The sequence below is a fragment of the Phoca vitulina genome, unplaced genomic scaffold, assembly GCF_004348235.1.
Source record: "Phoca vitulina isolate PV1807 unplaced genomic scaffold, GSC_HSeal_1.0 scaffold101, whole genome shotgun sequence".
NCBI classification, from domain to species: Eukaryota; Metazoa; Chordata; class Mammalia; order Carnivora; family Phocidae; genus Phoca; species Phoca vitulina.
The window spans coordinates 1,766,241-1,776,720 of record NW_022589804.1 but is presented as its reverse complement, the minus strand read 5'-3'; the positions used below and the strand labels follow the sequence as shown (position 1 = coordinate 1,776,720).

Genomic DNA, 10,480 nt, shown 5'->3' with positions numbered 1-10,480 from the left:
GATGTCCACACTCAAATCCCTGGAACCTGTGAATATGCTACCTTACATGGGAAATCAAGGGACGGGCCTGCATGCTGTCAAGGTCAGGCAAGAGAAACAGTGGTCAGTGGTGCGCTGGAGCTGCCTGGAAGGATTTACACCATGGAAATCATCAAACGCCATACCAGAGATCCACCCTACCCAAGAGAGCCCAACGTTAAGCATTTGCCAACATATGATCAGTTGGTTTGCAACTAGTCAAACTGTTTGATTCTAATAGGTAGTTTGAGTCTACCCAAGACTATCAAGGTCAGAGGAACTAGCTATTACACTAAGTGTGTAATACTTAGTGAAAAAAATTTTATTTTGATTATCTCTCCCAATCCTTACAGCTGCCCTGGAAAAATGACACTATTATTCACTTTATATAAACAAGGTGAGGTTCAGAAAAATGAGCTGATTGTCCACAATTATACCATGTGAAGGAGCCAGGGCTCTCACAAAACATCCTGATGCCAAAGCTCTTGCTTTTTTTTCTTTTTATACTGATGCCTGGCATATTGTGTGGCATATCACTGTGCTGAATGAATATGTGTTGAATAAATAAAAGATTACACATGCCACCCAGTTTGGGAGCAGAAGAAATAGAAAATAATTTTCCTTAGCCAGTTTAACTTTCTTGACAAAAAGGACTAAGACTAAAATTAGACTGAGATACTCAGCCCAAAACTAACTCCATGAAAAGGGAAAAGAGAACTGTCTCCCCATGGTGACTTTGTGTTAGTCAGTGTGCTAAGTGTGATAAAATCACATTCATCATCTCCTCTAAGGCAATCAAAAACCCTGCTGACTTGTGATTATCATACCCGTTTTACATAAAAATGAGACTCTGAGAAGCTACATGACTTGCCAAGTTCTTGCGTTCCATGAATGGCTTATTAGAGATTCAAACCTAGGTATGTTCGACTCCAAAGTCTGCCTGATCCCCCTGTGCTATAAAAAAAAAAAAAAGCTGGGCATCTTTACTTAATCACTCACTGTTGCTCTGGGTACTCTTGCCTTCTTCCTTCAGTGGGCAAAACAGAAATTGGATATTTAATTAGCCAGAAGCTGACTAGTACTTGCATGTGCTCTGCAAAGTGCTATACTTCTAGTGTTATGTCCAGAAAATATTTGAAAAGTAATAGAATGTAATGTTTAACAGCAAGATTGTTAAATCTGAGAACCCTGGGTTAAAAATCCTGTCTCTTCCTAGTGGCATGAACGTGGGCAAATTATATAACCTCTCTAATTCTTATTTCCTCTTCTGTAAAATCAGGAAGATAATAATTACTTGACAAGATTGTTGTTAGGATTAAAGGATATAATTTATGCTGTAGCACACTACTTGAAGGCAATAGGATCTCAAAAACATGGTGGCTAATTTTGTCATAGCCAGACTTTGTTCTGGGAAACATCTGGCTAAAGCGAGACAGAAAACTCATGAATGGATCCAAGGACCACATGATGCGTTTTGAACATAGATTTTTAGCATATAGCAATTTACAGAATAGGAAAATAAAGGGAAATAGTAATACAAGCAAAAATATAATAACAATGTGAGCAAAACCAGTTTGACTATTCTGAATAACTTTGGTCTAAGAATCTTTTAATTACTGCTTTTCTGGACAATGTTCTTGTGCCATCAAGGGCATTGGTGATGCAGCATTTCTGAAAAGTGCTCTAAAATTTTCTTTGAGATTTTCTTCCAAGCCCCAGACTCTCATTCTACATGTTATAATGGTAGTGATTTCTTGATTTTACCTTGTATCAGGGAAGGTTTTCAGAAAACAACTAAGACTCATCCTTTCATTAAATGTTCCTTAAGTGACTTGTGGTAAAAACATCAAGAGACTGCAATTATCAAATCATGCTTTAAGAACAACACCCAAGTTTGTGCACACACAGGCAATGACATATAGTTACAACTCTCTTTTGCTAACAGCAATCGTAGCACACTATCTATGTCCTTTTCCAATAGGCTCATAATGTAAAAAAAAAAAAAAAAGTGTCTCATAGTTGATGAAATACAGTAAGTTGTGAACAGCCAGGGAAAGGAGAGAGTACTGTGATAATGAAAAGAACATCAGCTTTGGAGTTAGACAAACCTCTGTCTGAATACCTGTCCTACCATCATCTTTGTGAGTGTGGACATACTGTTTAGTCGCTCTGACCTTCAGTTCTCTCTCTCTGTTGAATGAGTATTAGAATGGATACCTTGAAGGGAAGTTAGGAGGAATGAATCAATTATGTATGTAAAAGCATCATTGATACACTAACTTACACCCTTCTTTCTTCATCAGCTGCCTTCTGGTAAACCTTCAAGAGCAAGGTGTTTAGAGAAGAGACTTCCCTACCTGCTCCTTCCTCACACCTGGCATCATGTAAAGAATCAGGCCTAGCATTGCTATAAGGGAAGGAGGAGGAAAGAGGATTATTTTGTCCTAAATGTAATATATTAGAACTAACTTCTCAAATACTTAATCCAATGTATTAGTTGCCTGAAAGGTGGAATTAAGTATGGCACACTCAACTGATAGAACAAAAAGACAATAAAGGCATGGGCTACTTCCAAGGAGATACCACTGGCAATTAGTGCTGTCTGCAGGTACAGGGTTGCAGTGTTCAAAGTAGATAACACTACTTTGAGGAAAGATTTCTCCCTAATTAGCTCCCATGTAGCTCTAAAGGGAAAACCATACAGAACACAGCACTCACTAATTTGTTTTCCTCTTACCAACAATAGTTTTCAAAGTTTGAAAATATGTGTGTAAAAAGAATATGACCTTATGTTTTTCTCCAAATGAAAGAACTCTTGGTTATTAGGTCAGGAAATCACTGAAGTGCCGCCCTCTGCCCAGTAAGTACAGAAGGAAGAAAGAAGGCACAGGCAGAGGAGTCCCTGAGTTCACTCTCTCCTCCATCTGCTCTCTGAATGCCTCCTGCAGGTAGCTTTTACTTTACTGGAGCCAAACAGAACTACTTGTCATGAACACCCATGACCTCCCAAAGCACATGTGCTCTTTCCTTTGCCCAGGGCTAATTATCTGCTTTTTCCTACCTCATTTATTTTTTTTATCTTTCAAGAATCAGCTCAAGATCAAGTCATCTGAAAAGCTATTCCTAACTTATTCAACCTAAACTTTTTCCCAACTGTGTGTGCGTTGGTAATAATATTAATAATGATAGGATTTTTGAGCACCTGCAATGTGTGAAGTTGTTTGCATATATTATATAATATAATCCTCATAACATTTCTGAAACAAAGTATGATCTCTAATTTTGTAAAAGAAACACACAGAAAAGCCAAGTAAGGCTTCCAAGCTGACAGAGTAGCTAAACAGCAGGGTCTAGATTCGAACCAGGTTTGTCTGACTCCAAAGCTCATACTCTTTCTCCTACATCATATTAACTTCATACATGACAACATTCTGTACTCGTGTGTGTGTATGTGTGTGTGTGTGTGTGTGTGTGTATTTGTTTCTCTATTATTTCTGCTGCCAGAATATGTTGTACTTAAGGGCAGATATCACACCTTTCCTCTAAAGTCCTACTAACTAATAGAGAGAACTTCATAGTGTTAAAGGCATAATGAGTATTTATTGGCTATAATAACTATACAAAACCTATATAAATTATGTGATGGAATGTTATATTTTTTATTCATTTAACAAATATTTGTTAAAGACCTTGTATGTACAGGACATTACTCTAGGTATTAGATACAGAAAAGTGAAGAAGAAAAAGTACCTGACTTCTAAGAGCTCACAGTATAGTGGAATTATAAAGAGAATCATTTTCATATATTCTTATATAACTTTACATAACATAAAAACCTATAAAATCATGGAATCTTAAGACTAGAAAAGGTTTCAAAGATCATATAACTTAGGCTACTTGTATATAAGGAAGTCAGGCTGGAGAGATTAAGTATATTGCCTAAGATTAAATAGATTTTATTTTAAAGTGACACTTTCACTTTGTTATGGGTTCCATCTCATTCCTGCATACAATCCACATCTAGAATTGCATAAGGAGAAATGTGGGAGCTCATACTTTGCCTGCCTTTTGTACTGGAAGATATGGCAGACCAGGATAAAAATTCATTACTTGAAATTAAATTGAAGTGATAGTAAAGATAATGGAGGCATCAATAGATGAAGGATATCAACAAATTTAAGAATGAAGGAAGGCAGAAAGGAGAGCATTGAATGCTGAATGGGGACAGAGCAAAGTAAAGTTGTGGAGACAAGCTGAAGGGTTGTAGTTATCCACCTGAAACCCTGAGTATTTCTGGGTGCAGAGATGGTAGATACAATACAGGACAGGAGTTAGGAATGAAACTTACACCAAGGGATTGCTTAAATATCTGTACACAGAAGAGTCTCCTAAACCCTTATATATAATAAGCCCACAGATGGATATTTTTTTAATTTTCAAAAAAATTGAAAGCTTTAACTATAAAGTATCTTGCTGTCTACATGCAATTATTAATATTTGTTTTATTTATTCTGATGATTACTTCCATATATAAGAATGCTACACTTAATTATTCCATTTTCTCTAGGTTGATAGAAAATTATATTTCATTAAACCATATGAATTCACCCATATTCAATCATATTGACCCACAAAAATGACAATTTCATGGTTCAACCTAAATAACTTAAAAAATACACAAATACCTATTTACTCTTTTACCTATTACAGACAACATGTCCTAAATCCGATCTTGGAAAGACTAGGATAACACTGCCTTTACCTTTCTCTCAAGTTTTGTCACCCAAAGCTTTACTTTTCCTATCAAAGCTGAGAGTTCTTATATTTACTTCAATAATGATATTAAATATTTTAACCTTTGTTTTTAGGTCAGTTTCTAAAACTTGAATTACAGTCTGAATATATTTTAGCAGGCAGAACCACCAGGATCTGTGATTGGCTGTGGAATGTAAACACAGTGAAGAGTCAAGGATGTCTCCAAGAGTTTTAACTGAAGCCACTGGAAGTGATGGAGCTGCTATCAATCGAAATGGGGAGGGCTGTGGGTAGAGCAGATTTGGGAGTGAAAATATGGTGCTCATGTTTGGTTATGTTAAGTTTAAGATGATTATTAAACCTTTAAGTGGAGACATCCAGGAATGTGTATAGCTGAGTCTCTGACTGTATAACAGAATTCTCCAAATAAACTACTATATAGAATAAATACAATGTTTGTGAACAGATACAAAATAATAATGTGCTAATTTCAACTTTAAAAACAGTTGAATCATCATGTATAACAATGTAAGTATAGTTCATTACAGAGATAAGTCAATAATTTTAAAAAACTAATTTTATTTTTATATTTTAGCAAGAAAAAGTTGAAAAAATAAAATTTAATAAGTATATATTCTTTAATATAGCATTTAAAAAATCAACTACCCAGAAAGGAAATACAGGTAAACCAGTGGTGAAAACTGAAAAACATGGTTGAGAGGTGAATAGTAGCAGAATATGTAACCCCAAAATAAGCCTTTTTGGCATAAAGATTACTTTGAGCTGATTATTTTGAGAAACAGCAGACACAGGAAAAGCTCTGAAAACAGTAGAAGTCACTTTTGTATTTGTAAAGGAAATTTCTTTATGTAAGGGATTCTCTTTTTATCAGGAAGAGAAGGATAACTAAATCACAAAAGAATCTTATCAATGGAAAAGGTACCAACTTAAACCTGTATAACAAAGCTTACCATTGTTTAGTGTGCTTTTCATGGTAAACTCCCCACAAATGACCTCCCCCCCCACACACACACCTTTCTTCTTTTGTCTTTAGCTAAAGATTGTATTTAAGCCAGAGTTTTAAACCACCCCAGAGAATTACTCATTTTTCCCTGGATATCTTCCATGTATACATGAGCTGCACATCAATAAACTTCTGTTTGTTTTTCTCTTATTAGTCTGTCTTCTATTATAGGGGTTATCAGTCAAGAACTAAGAAAGGTAGAGGGAAAATTATTTTTAAATCCTGCACATCCCTCTACTGCTTAAGTATCCATGAAACCTATCTAGCCATTAGTCTATCTGTTACCATCCAGAGAAACTTTCTAAAATTCATGTCTGATCCTTGTCATTTACCTATTTAATGAACCTACACAAATTATGTAAGCCATAGAATAATGTCTAAACTCTTTAGAATGGTATCCAAAGCTTTCAAAATTTTCATCATCTATTTTTTTCCAACTTTATCTCTCCCTAACAGACCCCCCAACAGGCTGGAATCCAGCCATGAACCAAACCTCTTGCCACTTCCTGAATCATACAAGTCCTTTTCTCCTCTGTGCTCTTGCACAAAAAAATTTTTTTTGTACTGACCATGTTCTTTTCTTACTTGGAAACTTCCAACTTATTTTTCAGGAAAAAGTTTTATTCACTCATGAATTTATTCACTTACTAAATAGTCATTGTGTGCCAGGTATTGTATTAGTATATGCATTCTAGGACTAGTCCAGTGCAAAATGAAAACATGGAGCCTCTTGTTAAAAAATTAGTAATAATGTCAAGACAACAACAGCAGAACATTAAGCCAAGAGAGAGGCCCTTCAAAGTCACCTGCAGAGACCACATGGTTATGAAACCAGCCCTACCCTGCTCTCTCTCTCATCTAGACTGTGTTAATTTACTGTTTATCTGACATGAAGGGGTAAAAACCCTAAATTTTTACTTCCTTAAAAAAATCATTACATAGGAATGCTAGGAGTATTAGTAAGGGAAGTTCTTGGCTTGGGGTAGCCTTAGAACATCTACATTTCACCTTATTCCATTCTCTCCTTACTTTTCATCATTGCCAAGACACCAGACATCTAACAGACATCCCCAAGAATGCAGACAAAAGGAGGAGATTCAGAGTCTGGTGCTTTGGTATCAAGGAAAATATATAGATTTAAAATCCCTGACCTTGATTCCAATTATTTTTATGCCATATTTATCATGGGCATAGAGGAAGAATGAATACCACTCAACATGGTTGCTCCCTAACCCACTTGCTAATTAATCAATGAGATTATGTGATTGGATTGTTCTTGCAATGGTGAGTGAACTGAACTGGGTTTTGTATTTGGATGACATTTTCTAAGAAGGTCCTGATCACTGTCTCCACTAAGTTGGCCCAATATTTCTCACTTTTGCTCAGTATTACATAACTCTAACAGACCCTGTTGATATTATTGAAATTATCTGTTTGCATGTTCAATCATCATGGCAGACTATAAGCTTATTGAAGTTAAAGACCATGGTACAAGATTTATAAACTTGCATCATGAGATAATGAGCATAAAACATTTAGTATACTGCTCCATGGATGCTCCATATATAACCTGTTGTTTCTGTGATCTTGATGGTGGTATTAGTGGCAGAGATGTAGCTAGCTCTTAGGTGCCAGTGCACTTTTCATCTTTCCTCAGTGCTTCACTCTGTTTCTCTCTTACTGAAGACCAATTCTTTCATAAGTCAGGAAATATCACAGTAGCAGCTATCAAATCTTATCATTCTTAGAGTTTTAGTTACTAAAGGTGACTTGGTCCTTTTACCAGTTCTTGTTAAAAAATATGCTAGGAAGGGGTTTGATTGGCCTAGATAAGGTCAAGAGCCCTCTGCTGGACCAGTCAACTGTGGATGGGAGGTACAGTGTTGATAACAAGATAACCTCACTACTAATAAGAGGGCCAGTCAGGGGTGGAGGGGTAGGGTGTGAGGGAAGAAGAAAGAGTTTTGCAGAAAAATGACATGCTATTCCCAGAGTAAAGGAGTTTTGATAGACAGCCAAAACCAATATGTATTTACTATGCCAGCTATTTTAATGATAATGATGATAATTACCTTAATAATGTATTATCTTAAATGTGATAGATTCCCTAAAAATAGATCCAACATATTACTGATGAAGGATGAAAATACTGCATCAAATGTGCTGCCTCTTAAAAGGACCACTTTAAGATAGATGTACCACAATCATGTGAACATATAAATTCTGTTGTGTTGGTTAAAGAAATGCCCGTGGCACCTTATTGTCTTGCCTGGCATTAATCATATTCACTTCATATTCAAATTTGTGGAAACAATGTTAAAATAACATCAAGTATGTCTACTGTTTTGTATGAAACATGCAGGATGACTTATATATGAAATTTTTATTTTTTCATATGTGAATATATATAATATATATACACATATATATACATATGTATGTGTACATACATACATGCATATATTACATTTGTAATATGTATTTTTTACTCACCATAGCATTTGAGAAGGTAATATAGATAAAATGTTTAGTATTATGAAAGAGCTAGAACCATAAATATATTGAATTTCCTTTTTTTGCAAAGAAGAAAGGATTATGTAGCTCTGATTATAAATGAGCCTCCTGGAGCAGCCATCAGTTATCAATGTATTAAGTCATTTAAATTTCTGCAAAAGAAATGTGCTGTTTTGCCAGCACCCTCTGGCCCCATTTTGTGGGGTTGATAGAGTTCAAAAGAAATGGCTGCTTCGTGATGGGTATTAAGGAGGGCACATACTGCATGGAGCACTGGGTGTTATATGCAAACAATGAATCACGGAACACTACATCAAAAACTAATGATGTACTGTATGGTGACTAACTAAGAAGGAGAAGAAGAAGAAGGAGAAGATGAAGAAAAGAAGAAGAAGAAGAAGAAAAGGAGAAGAAGAAGAAGAAGAAGAAGAAGAAGAAGAAGAAGAAGAAATGGCTGCTTGGAGAACGGAATGAGTTTATTTAAAGAGAACAATAAAAGCACCCCCAGGTATGAGTTGGGGGTGAATTGCTCTAGTGGGGACCTGGAAAGAAAGCAGCTTGTTTGACTCAAGAGAGTAGTAGCTAAGTTGAAGGCATGAAACATCCCTGTCCATATTAGATGAGAGTCAAACAGAGCACAGATGATGGGGCAGGGGTAGGGGATAAATACTTTAGAATAGCTCTATTCTTGGAGTCAAATGCGGTAGACAATTGGGAGATGAAAGATAATTATAGGGAATAGGCTTGCAGTCCCTGCATGGGGTGCTGAGAGAGGACAATTTGGCTTAGGGAAAGCCAGACTCCTTAAGCCTTTGCTTTGAGGAGCAAGAAAAGAGGGCATGGCATGGACTCCTGAAATTTGTTTCATTCAAGTTTATGATGGGCAACCTAGCTAAGTTTTTCATTTAGTTCTCTCAACCTCTCAGCAAGCAAAGTATTATTAGCTCCATTTCACAGATGAGCAATTAAGGCACACAGCTAGATAATGGAGAATCTCCTGAACTCCAAAGCTCATACTCCTTCCATACCACCCAGCTTCAGGAGAGGATAGTGTTCACTGCCCTGCTTTGGCATACATTTATAATTGCAACCCATGCAGTGAGCACAGTGAGAAAGCCTACTTTGTGTTGGCTACTTGGGCTACAGAGAAATGAAACATGGAGCATGCTGACAACCTAGTTGAGAAGACATACTTATTATAAATGTATAGCAGATTATGATGAATGCTATAAATTAAGGTACAAATGAAGTCTTCAAAAGGAACATTTCTTGTACACTATTCCCTCATACCTATTTGTGCCTTTGTATTTGTTATTTTCTTCCCTCATTCCTTCTAAATGATTTAAGCCTGCTTATTATTTTGAAAGTCAGTTAATAATTCAGATACCTTTTAAAAATATTATTTGTTTTTATTTTTATTTTTTATTTTTTTATGGCTCTTTTCAGTTTGTTGCATGAAGGAGTTACACTAGTCCAAGTTAAAAGCAGACCCCAAATGGTTACATTATACAAGCTGTGAGGTTTTTAAACTTGTGACAAGGGACAGAAGGGAAATTCTACTCATTGCAAGGAAATCCTCACTTAAGCTTCAGTGAGCCAAAAGCACTTAAAACCCATGAACCTTCAGCTGGTTGTCCTTAGCCAGTCAAGTGGAACTGGCATATGAGGAACTGGCTATGTTGTTGTGCTGGTCACCCTGTAGCTGAATTACTTCTCCATATCCTGGATGCTCAATTACAGTATCATTGCAGGAGAATTTTTTCTTAAACGCCTTCACTATTTTCTTTTTATCATAACCAAGCAACCTTCCTGCCATTTCTCTGTTGAATTCTTATATGGATATAATCCTCAGTGCCAGGAGGAAGCAGATCATCACCCTTACTTGCATCAGCAAAGGGGTCAAAAGAGTGGAGATTCTGGATAATGGACATACGATAGGATTCTTTTTCCTCCATGGAAATGGCCTACAGAAGGCAGAGGTGGGAAAAGGCTGGAAGTGGGGGAATGGATTGTTGGGAAGCAAAGGGGCTTAAAGAGGAGGCTGCTGAGTCCTTGGCTGTGGCTCAGTGACTAGAGCTATTTCACTTTATTTTTTTTTAAGATTTTATTTATTTATTTGAGAGAGAGAGAGAGCAGGGGAGGGGCAGAGGGAGAGGGACAAGTAGACTC

General features: G+C 36.4%; 1 pseudogene; it reads right to left on the bottom strand.

Annotated features, from left to right (window-relative positions):
* Nucleotides 1-9,752: 9,752 nt before the first annotated feature.
* Nucleotides 9,753-10,242, bottom strand: LOC116627769 (annotated as a pseudogene).
* Nucleotides 10,243-10,480: the final 238 nt, after the last annotated feature.